Below are 17,593 nucleotides of genomic sequence, written 5' to 3'. Positions count from 1 at the left end.
TTGTTGGGATGGCCCACTCTTGAACTCAGAGGAGGTGATCTATGAATAATAAACAGCTTTCTTGGGCCCCTCTTCCCTGCAACCTTATCCCATAAGTTATTCCAGAGTTAACTAAAACTGGCTTTCAACCATTAATACTTAAAATAAATAATAAAAGAAAAAATCACATAGGTGTTCTCCAAGGGTTTACGTGTTGTATATACTTTATCAATTAAATATAGAAGGCAGACTGGAAGGCTGACAAAACTGCAAATGGATCATGTATGTGTCCGTTAAATAACAAATAAAATATACATCAAAAATGCTGCCCAAACTCAGAGAAAATGTGTCCTGCAAACACCACAGACACTGTGGTAGGTACCTTAAAAAGAGTAACTATGACATTAACAAAGGTCAACCAAGACTGAATAACTCCAAATACAAATATTATTGTTTTAAATGTTGGTCTCAGTATTAGGTGGGATTGAGATTAAAAGCATGTGGACAATTTTTCTCAAATGTTACAGATAACTATATTAAAGTTTCTTGAAAGTTAATTAGAAAAGTACAAAAGACCAAAGAGTTTCAGAGGTGCTTCGTACTGCTCTCTGCTAACCAGTATCATCTAATTACTATATATATATTTGCAAAGTAGGCTAAAATAAACCTTGGAACAAAGTCTGCATATATCTGTGAGTGAACACAGGTTTGCTTTTCACTATTGTTTTTTCTTAATAAAGCGTTACAGCTAACTAACTATTCAACTCTACTTCTAAACTTCCTTTTTGTCACACTGCCTATGTCAGATGGATAGCAAAGTTTGACCATGTACAGTATTTTAATGGACATGAATAAAAGTCTCTGCAGTAAAACACAATAAATGTTTATCCCTGTGTAACCTAATATAATGGGTTGTAGAAATAACATGAGTTCTTTAGAAAGAATAAATTAAATGTTTTAATAAGGAAAAACAGTGAAGGGAGACTTCGGTCCACATTTAGCAATTTTAAATTATAGAATGACAACAAGAAAGTACAGGTTGTCACCTGCTGACATTTTGTTTTGTTTCACAGAAAGCTGAAAACAAGATGGTTATAAACAGAGGTCAGAGTCAGCAGGAACTTGCACACATGTAAAGAGGAAAATAAAGCTAATAAAAATTTCAGCTTAATTTTTAATCTTAAGAGCTACCAACATTTTGTAAAAGTGACAGTGTGTGTATCCATAGACAGAAAAAAAATGGTCACAAATAACAAGGGGTTGCAAAAAACAGGTCTACGTATCAATCTGCTAGAGTCTGCATGAGCTGTACGAAAGACAAAACCAAGAATGGCAGTCTGAGAGGGCTTGGAGAAAGGCTGACAGAAGAAATTCTCCCCTGGAGAACCCTCTGCTGGTGAGGACCTGGCTGTCTCTTGCAAGGCTCATACCAGTACTCAGGTGAAGATGGATTAGGATTAAATGAAGACAGAAGAGCTCTATTGTTTTCAGCCCTTGTTTTCTTCAGAAGCAGCTCTACAACCCCCTGCTACTTTTGCTCTGGACTTTCTCATTCCCTCAGTCCTAACCCTGACTCTAATCATAATTTACACGTAACACCCCAGACTAGTCTCAGAGAAAAAATTGATCTGAAGAGGAATCTTCTGGTAGCCTTAAATTTCCCTGAGCAGACATTTATAGTCCCTTTCCAAGGACAGCTATGGGCTCAGAAAGACCAGAAACTTGACACTTTGCTGAGACTCTGTCTTAAGGTAGAATCATCTGGCAAATGTGCCAAATCATTTGGCAAGAAGTTTTTCAGACACCTTAAAGTGAAGCCATGGGATTTCTCTTTCTCTGAAACATAACCTTAACCCTACCTATAACATAAATCTGGTTCTTACACACTGCATCCCTGGTCTTTGCTTAGATGAAGAATTACTGGGAGCAAAATTCTTCTGGCAGCCCTCAGTTTGATTTCTTAGACTCTTTCCAACCCCAGTCCAGATTGACTTCTTTCTCACAAACCAAACTCGAATTTACTCTAACCCTAACTCTATTTTATGTAATCCATAACTCTAACCCTAGGATGAGTCACAGATCAAGGGAATGTAGACCTTCCAAACAGTAAATGGTCTTCAAGGCAGAAAGCTTTGGCAGTCCTTTTTTAACCTTTGATAGAAGTCTTCCAGTCCCACTGCAATGGGAGCCCAGGACTTGCCCTTCCTCTCAGTTCCAATTCTAAAGCCCTATAGCCCCCTCCCCTGCCACCAAAAAAAACTTCACCACTCACTCAACCCAGGACATTTACTCGGAGACCAAGAAAAATTTCGAGATTAAAATTAGGTCTGAGAAAAGAGAAAGTCCAGAACTCCAGCTGAAGTAGGTTGTGTGAGAAGAAGGTTCCTAAAGGACATTATGGCAAAATGGTAGACTCTGGGTGAAGTTAGGTTAGGGCTGCCAGAAAAAGAAAGCTATGCTACAGTTGAGTGTAATTTTGGCTGGGAAATTGTTCTTTGGACAAGCATACGTGTAAGTGGTTCAGTCATAAACTACATAAATCAGGTTGTGTTATTCAGATACTTCCTCTTGTGAAGTGATAAATTAATAGAATTCAGATGGTGAACAAAACAGATTTCAATCTGTTCTCATGGTTGTGTAGATGAAATTAGTGTATGTATCAGTTAACAGCTATAACAAAATAAACACAGGATACAAAATAATTAACTGTGTTCAGTATTGTATCTTCATTTTTTATTCCTTGATTTCCTAAAACTCGGATTCCCCCAATATTAAGATCTTTACACTTCTGATTTGCTAATGTATCTTTATGACTCTTTATCATATTTAAATTCTAATTGCAAATTTTCTTCTACATGATCAAGTGATAGAAAGGCATTTAATCAGTATCCACAAAGAAATTAATAATTTATATAAAAACAATTTTATCCCAAGGAAGAAAAATATGACTAGACAATATCATTATTTAACAACTTTAAATTTCTAGACTATATATTAGATTTGGGATATTTTTTAATCATTATATATTTTTCAGAGATTAGACTGTGCATGATGTGAAAAATACCCACTCTTTTAACTAATTTAACATAATCTCTCTCATACTTTGTCAACTCACCTAAGTGGCTAAAAGTGTTCTCCTGATATACACATTGCAATATTTCTTGCTAAATTATAGTTTCAGGAATTCCCAGTTTCATTATTTCTGTATTTTTTATTTTACAAAGGATTGGTTATTTTAAAACTTTGTTGGTGTTTTGTTTTTTTTTTTTTTTCTGAATTAGTCTTTATTTCAGGCAGATTATTTCTCTAGAGTGTATTAAGAAGTTGTACTATGAAATTTTGTGTTTTATTTTCTGCTCCATGGGGAATCTTTTTGTTGGTCTTTTTGTTTTTTTAATATCAAGTGATTTTACTGTGTCACACTGAATAACAAGAATGTTTTGAATATACATAAGAGACTATTTAAAGTTAGAATACATGTAGAGTACTATCAGGGAGAGGAAAACTAGACCTCTAGAAAATCATTCCTCTACCTTTGGTTTCTGGGAGCAGCAGGCTTCATCTAAAAGGTCACTACAGTTAAAGGAAGTTTTTCCATTCACTTCAGTGGGATCAGTCTGTGACTACTGTGCCTAACAAATATTTCCTTGCTGTCACATTCCAGATTTCAGCCTGGCCTCCATTGTTCCATGCCCAGACTTTCCAGTTCTGTGCTAGTGGTTAGATATTCTCATGTAACTCAATGTTGAATACTCTGCATGCACAACAATATGCCACTGTTACAAAATTACTTTCACTTTTTTATAGCACTTTGTGTTTCTGTATTACTTTTCCTTGACTATCTCCCAGAAGAGTTTGCACAAAGCAGTATAACATCTTTTGGTTTAGGTTGGGAGTAGCTAATGAAGATGCTCTGTATTCCATCACATATATTAGCAATGGAATACACCCTGAGATAAGTTGTACTTGTCTCTACTTATCTGCAGCAGAAAGGAAGGTATTCTGCATGACTTTGTTTTTTCCCCCATTCATTCATCCCCACAAGGTACCAGGCCAATTTTGAACTTGAGGGCCAGCCAGCACAGTCCTGTCTTTTCCATGATCAGTTTAGCTAATTGCCCAAGAACAAAGCTTCTGGTTCTTCATGCCTTCCTATTTCTTTATAACGTCAACTTACACCTACCTATAGGGTATATTATTAATTTTATCTACTTTCACACTTCAAATTCTGAGAGGTTGATCCAAACTTCTAGTCATGGAAATAGACTTATTCCATCTCAGACAGATGAATTTCCCTCTGGAGGTGTCTATCTTTTCCAATTGATTATAGAATGATCCAGCATTCCTAGACTGCTGGAATGATCCTGGAATCAGCTGTCATCGTGCATCCACTCTTCATCTATTTTCCCACAACAGCAACTGCCTATGTCACTATCCTGCTGAATGATTTTATATTTTCATAATGGATATTGACATAATAAATATCTGTTTATTGCCTGGTGTCCTCCTCGTGTCATCTTCCTCTTTTCAATTCATGCTTAAAATAAAGTACCAAGAACAGCATAAGAGAGCTAAGAATTTATTCAAGGGCACGTAGCATATGTTTTGGTGTTACCATGCAGAGCAGGAAAAAAGAGTTTTGGTGTGCCTGGGTGAGAAAAGGGTGCAGAAAAAAATCAAGATTTCAGAAAACGCAGAAAAGAAATTAAAAAAAGATTAATGGAATTAGCTTGTGGAACATTTCCAGGGAATAATATGTTGTGTAAAGAAGTTTAAATACAGCAGACACTGCATACAAATGTACTTTTTTATGAAAGAGAGAAAGAACAACAAAAAGAAGACAGAGATATAGAGGGAAACAAAACTCTGAAGTAATAACAGGAAGGAAAAATAAGTAGCAACAGAGCTAAATCCTGACATCTTTTGCTTTTTGCAAATTTAAGAGAAAAAAAAGAAATGTACATTTCAAGATATCAAAGACTGAAGCTTATATTTAACAAAGTATCTTTTATTCCCTCTTGTTTTTCAGCAATAAATCAAAATACAGAGTAATAGAAAAACTCTACCATTGCTCCAATGTCTAATTAGGACTTCCATTTTTGCCAGTGAGCAATTTATGCTGAGAATTGAAGGAGTATGCTGCTGATACTTCTTTTTCCTGCTGAAGTACCATGCATCTGCTAGAAAGGCTAAATTTAATGCAACTACTGTCCAATTTCTATAAATACATACTTTTATTTATATTCACACAAACACACACACACATACACACACACTGAGCATCAAGGCCCAGAAAAAAATATAATATTACTACAGTGTACAGGCTAAAAGACACTTTATTTTCAATATCAGTAATATATTAGCACCACATTGCAAATCCAAAACAATGGTTTACAACTGAGAACCACTGAATTAAAATAACATTTAAGAAAGGTACATGCCACTAAATCTTCCGAAGGTTTTAAGGAGTCTTCTGGTGGGTAGTGAGAGATAAATTGGCTGCTACTGTCAATGAAATTTCTGTACTGAAAGCATTGACTTAGGGAGTGTCAATCTTCCTTAGCAAGTAGAACCATAAAGGAATTCCCCAGAGTGACAATTTTCCCATTAACATTAAAGATCATCTGGAATCCCATTAGTAACACATTCATGTCTAGAGCATGTGGAAGGTACAATGGTCATGAAGCTAACTAAATTGTGAAGGAAATTAAGCAAAAGTCTATTTTATTCTCTTTTGGAATTGATTCCTAAAATATACCTTTGAGGACTGGCATGACAAGAGAGAAGGAATGAAGATATAGTAAAATATGCAAAAGGGTAGCAGCTCCTGAGAAGACATTACAGGAATGGCAGTGGGAAGGAATGACTTCAATAAAATACCCCTAAACCCTTGAAGTCAGCCTTTTTTTTTATCTAAATTTTTCTGGGTTAGCTGCGATTACATGGGGATAAATCTGAAAGGTGATTGGAAAACAGCAGCCTGATACAGAAACTTTAATAAGAAAAAGTGACATGAAGGCAATTGTGCTTTAACATTCACCAACCTGCCTTCTACCTTCTGATCCTCAGATTAAAATGACTGAACTGTCCAAAGGAACAGTATAAAAATTACTTCAATCAACATGAATGCAGGATATCTGGGAAGCAGTATGCTCTCATCATTTCACAATTATCTGTCACATTAACTTATGTTCTGCTTAGATAAAGCAGAGATGCCACATACTATGACCCAATGCTGTGAGCATAACAAATCCATCTGAATAGACTCCTGTGTCTTGCTATCACAAAAGATTTTCTGTAAAGACAGCATTATAGAGGCTGTTTATTCTATCCTATTTTTATTTTACAATTGTGAAGTTTCATTACCTTAATTTCCTTTCTTTCAGGAGGTTTCACATACTGCTTCTGCACTTTCAAAAAGTTTCAGAAGTATGACTGTCTTCAATTCTTGCAACATTTAGGGGAAGATTTTTAAACACAGTTCTGAAATAACTTCCTATCCATCTTGATGGTTATCACTGTGAATATGGAAACCTCAGTCCTTTTCAAATGTTTTAGTATGTCTTTAATTAAGAGAGGAAATGCACCAAAAGTTAAGAGGGGAGGAAATCGCTCAGATCTAAAAATCAGGATAAAACAAAGCCCAAAGACCAAGCTGAATGAATCTACCAAAAAAAAAGAAAAAGAAAAAAAGGAAAAGGTATCATTAGGTGTCTGATACATTCTACCATTATCATGTTATCAAAACAACTCACAACTTTTAATTCATTTACTGACATGTAATACAGGTAGCTACAAGAAAGACTGAGAGCCACTTAGGTAATGTGAAAGGAAGGCAAGGAAGTATCGCTAAGGTACAAAGAGAGATACAGTAAGAGCCAATCAAACTTTACATACCTAAACAAGCTCAGACATGAAAGGGTATATTCCTGACTTATCTATAACTGTTATAGATTTTCTTTTGCAATATAAGCATAGAAGAAAAATTGCTTATAAAAATGAGCCATATTCATTCCCACTAAGAGTTATTTAATTTCAATAGATTTGCGCAAGTGATTAATTTGTCCCAGTCTATCTATGCAATATTCAAGACCAACTCTTGCTCATTTAGCTAGTACAAAACACTTGCAATTATTCATTGCAAATTATCTGCTACAGTTTTTTACATTTTCAGTGGCAACCTTAATGCTAGAATTTCCTAATTTTGTCAGAAACTTTTCTTTACAGTTGGAATATTTTAAGCATTTTACAAGCAGCTTCCTACATTTTAAGAAACAGTGTAAAGTGAAAAAAATAAAAGAAATTTCACCATACATAATGTATGAACCCTTCCTAATAATAGGTTGGCAATCTTTAGGCCACAGGACCTTCTTATTTTAGATCCAAAGCTATATAACATCATCATGGAAGTTGTCACCCGCCAGAGAAGACAGAAAATGAGATATCTGCTTTACCACTGTGTTTACCTATCTATTAGTATGTCGTCTTTCTTAAGATATAACAATCATGAATACTTACCTGAAATGATAGTGGACTGCAGTTCTAAGTGACTTCTTGCTGTTTAAGAAAACAGATTCCTCAAACTCATACCTCCCAGATTCCTCAAGCTCAAGATCTACTTTCACCCTTTTTTCCTGAAATGTCCAATTCCACAGTTCAGTCTTGCTTCTCCATTTTTTCTCAGCTGCCAAATCCAGTTATTCCTTTTGATCCTAGGTAACATCTTGATCCCTCTGGATTATTAAAATCAGGTGTCTTCCCACTCATTCTGTCTATCATCCTAAAGGCTAGAGTTAAAAGCACTTTTGTTTTCAGGTCCCTCTACAAGAACCGTGGTGACAGTTGGACAGTAGGAGTTGTGCTTACTTACAGATGCTCACTACATACTAGAAGTGAAGATCATGCACATCATTCTTCATGAGCAGTAAAGGGCAACTTTTTAAGACAGAAATATCTGAGCATATTTTATTCACATAGATACTTCAAAAGAATGAAGTGTCAACCTAACCAAATCTGAAGTGAGCATGGGAGGATCAAATTCTTAAGAGGTTAATAACTTGGCTGAATTAAGATTGATTTTTCTTTTTCTGGAATAGTTTTATTTCTGCCATCACAAAGAAATTACACCTGCTTCAAAATCTAGAAACATTAGTGCTTCTTCTTATGAAAGAAATCATATAATAGTGACACAATCAAATCAATTTATCTTTCAGTAATCTTAGTCTTAGAAACAATATCCATTCCACTGACTGTTAGTTTATATTTAATAAGATCAACAGTTTGACAAAGTTATAAGTAGCTGAAAGCACAGCTTCATAATGAAAAAGGTTTAATGACATTAAATACAATAACAAACATAATACCATGCATATCAGAATACCCAAGTGAAATGCTGACATGGTTTACCTGGGAAAGATTGTTTTATTTAATTCCCAGTTCCCTATGTGATTCTCTTTCCACCGAGCTAACACCTAAATGTAGGTTCTACTCTTCACCTGTCCAAAAAGCAATGAAGTTTATGAGGGTTCTGCTAACGTATTAATGTAGAAATCTCCTTCTCCATCTGCACTATCTGTGAATTATGTATAAAATTAAGCCAGAGATGTTCCATTCATAATGTTGAGAGACTAATTTTATAGAAACCTTTCATATCAAAACTTCACACAATATTAAAACTTACTGCAAAGCTCAATGGAAATACACTAGTAATTTTAATCTGCTTACAAAGGAAAAATAGGATCAAGTTTCCATTTCATTAGAATAGTAGTGATATCACTAATTATTTTACACAAGTCAATCATGTTCTACTTTGTGTGTATATGGAAATCACTGAAGACAAAAATTCTAGTCACTTCCCCTACATCTGATTTTTCTCCTTTTTCAAATAGTTAAAAGTAAGCATCATACTTTTCATCCTGTTTTTCTTCAGCTCACGAGAATGTTCTATTAATATTTATTTTTAAAAAGATTCCTACAACTCTGCTTATGAACTTGAGATTACACCTACTCATGTAATAACTACTTAGCCCCTGGAATTGATACTGAATTTGAACTGATTACAGCAGTAATATGAGTAATATAATTTTTGAGCCTAAATTGCTGGGAAGTCCTAAATCTGGTCTCTGTTTTTACCTTTTGCCACTTAGACTAGATACTTAATATGAAAACTCAGTGGATTTTAAGTATTGAGCTGTGAGTTGTACACATAAACAATTACAGCTACAGATACTCTAAACTGCAGAGATTAAAATGTTAAAAATACTAAGTGCTTTCAAAAAAATCTATTTCGCTTTATCTCCAGATTTTTTTCACAAAAATTGTATCCACAAATGCAGTAGTATGGCAACATATGAATCTGACTCATCTGTACACTGATTTGTTATCCATTCATTTTATAACACTGTACGCATGTAAAGTTCATAATCTGACACCAAATACTATAAATTCTGGATTCACCCATTAATATTTTCTCTTCTAATTTCTTTAGAAGTATTTTATTTAGTATTTACAATATTGTCAAAGCAAAGTCCTTCAAGCCAATATATGTATTAGATTTCTAAATATGGCAAATTTAACTGTTATTCCTGCCTATGTGCTATTTTAAAACTCCTCATTCTGATCCTGTTACTCTCAATGCTAGGAGATAATCTTTCAGCTGATGCAAACTGTCATAATTTTATTAACTTCGAATAAATTATCATAATTCACACTGTCCAAATGTTATTTCTAGGCTCTCATCCATGTCATGCACCATATTGCATTTTCAGCAGCATATTGGACTGTAAGGATCTCCACACCTGTTTGTTATTTCATCACAGTAAGGGACAAGTTTACTTTTGTTGGCCATCGTAGGAAGAAAAAAAAAAAAAACAGTTGATGAGTAATTCTGGAAAAACTTTGGAAACTCGGAGGTATTTGTTATGATTCAAATTGTTCATTTCATTCCTCAGCCTCTCTTCTGTTTTCATAGCTATTATTTCTAGAGTCTAGTAAATAGGTGGCAAAAAACATAAAATTGTTCCAATTAACATTTATTTACTGTCTACAAAAAAAAATTAAAAAGAGGACTGTTTATCTCAAGAATGATACACCTGATTTCTAATTTACAAGTTTTAGAGATGTTTTAAATTTATAGTGCATTGTTTAGCTTTGGGATTTTCCTAATAGTCAAGTAATACCATGGAAAATGTGCCACCAAGAGGTTCACTGAAGCATATTCTGAAAAAGCTACACATTAATTTCTGAATATATCATTGTGCTATTCAGGGGAAGCAATGTCATGTTGAGGTAGATTTCTTATGACATGTTGAAGTAGATTTATTTTCAGAAATATATTGAATAACAATCACATCAACAGAAATTTCAACTGTATCTCTTTAATTCCTGAATTTATGCTAAAGACAGAAAATAAAATTTGCAATATAGTGGAATTCCAAGTCTCATCAAGTTTAAGAGCTACTGTAACAAGCCATTCACATAATGCCAAGCAACTGGAATAAGATGACATTGATGGACTTTTGAAACTGCTTTTTGCTATGACTATGTAAAAGGGTAATGAAGGTGTTTAGTAGGAAATATTTGCCTTCATCCCAATACTCATTAATGTATCTTTCAATGATGATATCTCAGACTAAGAAAGAATTTCACCTTTCCAATACTGATTTTTCTACATACTTTTACATGTATTTTTTCAATAGCTTGTATATAGAATGGCCCAGCCGATGATGGCTGAAAGATTACTATATAATAAAGATGAGACTTTTGAGGCATAGCACAATCATTTTCCCAAAGATGATGTACATCTGTATTAGGACAACACTTTCAAAACATAGGTCTGAAATGAACTCTTACATAAATCATTAACGCTTGCAAACTGTAACATATATTTTTTCAAGTTTTAGGGAAAATGTCTACTAAACATATACATATAGTAACAGAGCTGCATGCAAAATATTAGGACATTTTAGAAATTCTGTCAAGATACTACTGCATAAAATGTAAGAATTTTTTTTTTTGCTAAAAAGGAATGAGCCACCCATGGTAAATATACTGAAAGAAGATAATACACTTCTAAACATTCTGATATTATGATTTTATGAGAACACGAATAAAATACCAACTCAGAAAAACTCTTCCTCTTGCATGAAGTAAAATGGCTCCACTGAAAATGTACACAGGTTGAACAGAGTCTTTGAAAGGTTTCTTCATAGGTCTAGATTTACAGAAATAACGAGGACTGTCCAATTGAAGTTCAGAGATTTTAGATATTTCTATACCCCTCAGGGGTAGGCTACTGTAGCAGACTATTTTATCCACTTACAAATATAGCAAAGCCAGGGCAGGAGTTCAAGCACTAGTCAAAAATCATCAACAATATTTAATTACTAGCATGTAGCCTAATTTGGTTTTGGCTTATGTCAGCTAAGAACTTCAAATAGTGTCTGAATCTTTAGCCGGGTTCACAGCAAATGCCAGAAAGTATTTCTGAGGTGCACTTTGTTAAGGTCCATCTTTTGGGGAGGTGAGGGAAATTAATTAAGGAACATATATAAATGCTGAAGCATGCCAGTTAGCCCCAAAGCACTGTTAAATTAGTAGCATAACTGATATCTGGATTACACTCAGAATATCACTGCAGAAATCACCCAAAGGTGAATACTTTCTTTGCCTTAGCTTTCACAACTCTTGTGCCTGTTGAGACCAGAAATGTTTTTTAAAGCTTCAGCAAGAAATTTTATTCCAGTCCCTCCTATTTAAATGCCTACATTCATGCATATCGTAAGTTTTCAAAAGAGTTCCAATTGGGTTTGCAACTGTAGAGTTGAAACAATCAGTTCTGTAATAGTACAGTCAGTTCTTCTACTGACAGCAATGGGAATGAGGCAATACCTTAAAATGGAAAAAAAAAAAGATCTGTGAGAAACCTACACTGTTTTCCTCTGCCATTCTAATATTGCTAAGTTTTATTTTAGAAATATTGCTAGACAAGTGGCAAATAGATTGAGTTTGATATTGTCAATATAGTATGAACAAATATTTTTTCTTAGCTTGTGGATATGGGAAACATATTGTGTCAGCCTGTAGGTTCAAATGACAATGAACTTGTAGGGATTCACAAAACAACAGGCACGATGACACCATTTTGTGGTGCCAGACTTCAATTTGCTCCTGAGATAGTTACTCATATTCCTTCCACAGTGAAGATACCTAGAAAAAGGAATCACCACAACCAGTACATCAGGAGATGGAACTTCCCAAAACAAAAGAAAAAAGAAAAAAAAAAAAAAGAAAAAGAAAAAAAAAAAAGGTATAAGAAGACTGATTACCTTCGACTCATATGGAACTGCCTTCATTGACTCAAACCCTTTCTTCCAAATCAGAGCTTTCATACAACATGACATTTATACAACATGTAAGTGTTCATTGCCTCTTAGAAATGAGAAATTTGATTTTTTTTTTTTTTTTTTGTCTGAATGGTTTCAAATGCTTCCTTCTCAGCAGAATATCCTGAGCACCTTACTCCAGGCAGCTGAAGCAGAGCCTTCATTTCTAGTACATTTTCTATGAAAGAGTCTTCAGTCAAAAATACAAGATTCGAGAATTTGGGAATAAACAGAAATTAAAAGATCTCAACACAGTAATTTAGTGATTCCTGTATTAAATTGTGAAGGATAGTTCTGGACTTTAGGACTGTTCTAATGGTCATTTATTTTTCACAAGTATTAATAAAGAGTGCAGAAAAAATAAATCATTATTTTAATGGGAACCAAAAACCAGTAATCCTATAGATACTTTCCTTCACATGGAAACCAATAGTGCAGTTAGAATCAAACAAGCTCCCTGGATGAGGACTCTTTGGTTTCACAGTCACAACAATCCTTATTTGTGAGCTGCAAATAAATTCATGACTTTTTTTAGGTGCTAAGAAACTGGGCTTAGATGGATGCACAGCACCATCATTTTATCACAATTTAATACCGCAATTACATTCATATGCAGAAAGGGTCTACAGTTTTTCAGACTCATGAGAGGTTAGAATTTTTTAGAGAATTTTTGTCTTACATTTCAAAAGTGCAGTTATATCTAAGCCACAATGAATGCCTAAGATCCTTGCAATAGGAAATGCCAGTATTTTCACAAGTGGACTTAGCAAGCAACAGTTACAGCCAGACTCTCTGAATTTTGGTGCTAAGAAGTGTTAATCTTCAATAAATATATCATTCAAAAATTACTGAAATAAATAAATAAAAAAAAGGATATATACTTCTTACTTTAAAAAGTACTGTCTGTGACCTGAAGAAAAAGGAAAAATGTCAACAAGTAGGATTAATCATTTTATCAAGGAAAATAAAGTATATTCATTGCTTTTTTTTTTCTAATAATTGACAACAAATTGCTCCAAGTCCCTAGATAACATCCAAATCCTGATTCACTATCATGCACAATAATGTGATGTAAATTTCTGTATTTAACTCCTTTGACATTCCAAATAGGAGTCTCTGGTATAAGATGTTAATGCAGCATTTATTATTGCTTGGAGACAGCCCCTTCTTCACTAAAGATTTATTATTTATTGATGTGATCAATTTCTTCTTAGAAAACTGACAAAAATGACAAGGCCAATGCTTACTTTGATCCCACATATTATTCCTCCTGATGTGTATTCTGATTGTAAGTGTAAAAAGATGACATGTATGACATAGTCTTTTCTCCATTGTGGCCACTTCCTATTGTTTTATTTCATCTAGATAAACCAAAAGCAGTATTACAGCTGTTTGTTTGTTGTTTGTTTTTGTTTGTTTGTTTGTTTTTAATCTGGCTACTGTAAGAAACAGACCAGAACAGTACAAATATTAAGGATAAAACTAATTTTAAGTCCTTTCTTATCCCTTTCCTTTGTTTCAAAAATTATTCCTTACTAGCATAACTCAGCAGTGCACAAATTGGAATAACTGGACTAACTAGCAAACTGGGTTAACTCATACATTTGAAAAATCCTATCCTAACAGTTCTTCCTGAAGGACTATTAACCACTGACACTTTTTAGTAGACACTGATCACAGTAACATGTAGAATCTGTAACATGCTTCTCTATAGAAGAACAGCTTTTTTTGGTTTTGGATGTTGCAACATCACTCTCCCCAAATGTCTTCTTGCAACAGAAACATGATTGACACTCCCATTTAAAAAACAAAGTCAAACAGACTTCTACCCAACTACCTCCTCAATTCTTCCCACTTCTTTTGCTTATTTTTTTCTATGTATTTAAACCTTCTGAAAGTTCCTGGATCATCAGCAATTGATTATAAAATTCTGCTCTCATCAAGTAAAACAGAGGAAAATGCTTCAGTCTTCCATACCATTTCTGTTTTAATCCTCCCTGGAAAGGCAACAACACATTCTAACCTTAGAAGTCCATTCCTTGAGCTTATGTATTTTGTAGGTATGATAAACACTAATAAATAAGGGTTTGTAGAATTTGGCATCATGTTAGCAGCAGAATATACTTCAGTCATTTGCTGTAATCTCATTATTACCACTCACTACACTACTCCCTCCTGAATTGATAGAAAGACTTAATTCATATTAGGAGCTTGACATCTGAAGTAAGAATATGTAGTAGGAAATAAAAAGCTTTTCTAACATCAAACAGTGTTTCTATAATGTACAAGGAAACAAAAGACTGTATTTTCTCAGTACTTAAATGAGTTAGCTGTCCAACATCCAAATGAAATAAGAAAATCCTTTTGAAAGTTACAGCTTATGCATTTACTAAATACTGTAAAGGAAGACAATTAACATTAATCAAAATTGAAACAATAATTGGATATTTAAGAATGGAGTGTAAAATAAGAATCATAGGCTTGCTCATCACATGGATAAGCAATCAATCAATTTTGAAAGTAGTAGTCTGAATACATGACAAACAAATATCATTTCTGATCTACTAGACACATTTAAAACTTAAATCAATGCATTTCAGATTCTTTATTTGTAAAATTAGCATAATCACAATTATATAATTTGTGTTACTACATACCAGTAGACATTATTAGTAAGTTTGCTGGGCTGTGTGAAAGAATTTGCATTGCATTTGTAAACTTTCTTTCAAAAAAAAATTATTTATTTATCTACTATTTTATTTTTTAAAGGAAATTGGAAGACCTATGCATAACATATTTAAGAAAATAAGACAATCAATTTATCAAAGTGTAAGTTTATTAGGCATCCTTACCTAATATGAACAATTTAAAAATACTTCAACATAATCACACAATGATCAGCAGATCATCTAGTCCAACATCACTGTTCAAAGCAGTGTCACCAATAGCAGGTTGTTCGGAGTTGTGTCCAGAAGGTATCTCCAAGGATATCTTTAAGTATCTCCAAGGATGGAGACTACATAGCCTCTCCAGACAACATATTCAGTGTTTGATCACTCTCACAGTAAAAAAGTTTTTACTTGTATTTGAGTGGAATTTCCTGTATTTCAGTTTGTGCCCATGATCTTGGTATTTCACAAGGCACCACTGAGAAGTCTTTCTCTGTATTTACTCCTTCCCTACAATCATCAGATATTTATACACATGGATAATATTCTCCTGAGCCTTCTCTTCTCTAGGTTGGATAGTCCCAGCTCTCTTAGCCTCACCACATAATTCACATGCTCCAAGCCCTTCAGCATCTTCAAGGCCCTGTGCTGGACTCCAATATGTCCATATTGCTCACACCAGGGAGCCCCAGACTGGACACATCACTCCAGCTATGGTTTCCTCAGTGCTGAGGAGTGGTCACTTCCTACAAAGAAATCAGAAAATAAATTCCATTGTCATCATGCTGCTCTTAAACTTTATTGTTTAAAAGTACAGGATTATATTTTCTGACTTGAACAAATTTTCTGTTGAAGGCTACTTGACCTTATATCTTTTAATTACTACAATAAGTGAATCAAACATTGACAAGCATACAATTACGTTAAAACACAAGGAAAAGCCAATATGGTGTCCTGTTTTAAGTGAGGTTTTTCCTCCAAAGCATAGTAACTCAAGAAATGTAAATAGAATATTGACAGCACAAATCTTGTGTGACAGGAAGTTGTGAGAAGTCACAGCAAATTAACAGCCTACCTAATATGAAATATCACAAAGACTGATTGCAATGGTTTACTTGCCCTGTTCCACGTTTGTCTGTGTCTTCTTTTGATTGCACAGCTTGTTTATGGGTTTATCATTACATTTCCAGAACAGTTGATCTATCTTTTCCAGTTAGTGCAGAGTAGCTACTAAGCAAAATATTATTGTCATATAATCAATGAAAATTTGACAGTAGTCTTGCTTCTTGTTCAGCTATAACCTGAGCTGGGCATATTGTTTACATTCCATGAGTCTGTGCTTGATAAACTTAAAATTATTTATTTTACCAACCTTAATGGCAAATGGATACTGAAAATAAAGAAAAATAAAATAAATAATCACAAAACATATAACTAAACTTCTGTCACTTGGAAATATAAGGATATTCAGTATCTATGAAAACAGTTGTCCAAATCCTCCTTTAATCTTTGCATCCACAAACCAACCAACATCAATGAGATTAGATGAATGTGGAAATATGTTTATTCATTAAGCCTTCAAAATGCTTAGATTAGTAATCAGGGTAAATAGGGGAGCTAGTAATGAGGGCCACAGTCTTTCATAAGAAAATCACAGCTCTGTGAAAAAATGTTAGCTGAAAATACTAAATGGAGTTAACATGTGACTGGACTGTGTACCTCAATTTCTAGAAGACTGATGACAGAACACAAGCTTAAAAACATGCAAGAAAATAGAGAGAAGAACTGAAAATGAGTCAGCTTGGCAACAAATGTCAGAGATAATAGTGTGGTAAAAATTAGGAAGTGTTTTAAAAAATATTCAGCTTTTGCCTTGTGTAAAATGATCAGCACGATAAACTTCTGTAACTATGGAGGGAAGATGATGTAGTATGAGATGAATAAAGATAAGGTAGAAACATAAAGTAAATGAATGATTGACAGAGTTGAAGTCATGAGCAGCTAAAAGGAATCAAAGTGTTTAGAAAGAGGGTGAAAGAGATGGAGTCATGGGAAGAAAGAGGAAAGGGCAATCCAACTAAAAGAGCTACTGAAAAAAGAAACAGAAGTCATGAATGTCTCATACATTAAGATATACTAAGGGAAATATCTATAAAGAATAACTCTCTTATAGCTTCTCTTCTGTTATTTCAACATCCAGACAGATGCCAGATCCTCACCTCTTCAGGGGTCAGTGCACATGAATATCTGAAAAATGAAAATAAACCACTTTTGGCTTTGAATTAAAACAAAACAAAACAAAACAGAACAAAACAAAACAACAAAACACTAAATTCCATACTTTTAAAGCAAACAACAATTGTCATGGACTATTTGAACTGTGCTATAACTCACAGTGTGCTATATGCTTATCTAGAGAAGCTGACAAGCAGAGAAAGCAAGCAGTATATGGAAGATAAAGGAGAAAATGGCATATATACACATACATATATGTATGCGTATATATATGTATACATATGTATATATGTACTTATATGTTTATATCAATACTAACTGTATCTA

Source organism: Tyto alba, unplaced genomic scaffold (genome assembly GCF_018691265.1).
Source record: "Tyto alba isolate M040663 unplaced genomic scaffold, T.alba_DEE_v4.0 Super-Scaffold_2, whole genome shotgun sequence".
NCBI lineage: Eukaryota > Metazoa > Chordata > Aves > Strigiformes > Tytonidae > Tyto > Tyto alba.
This window is presented reverse-complemented; position numbering follows the sequence as displayed.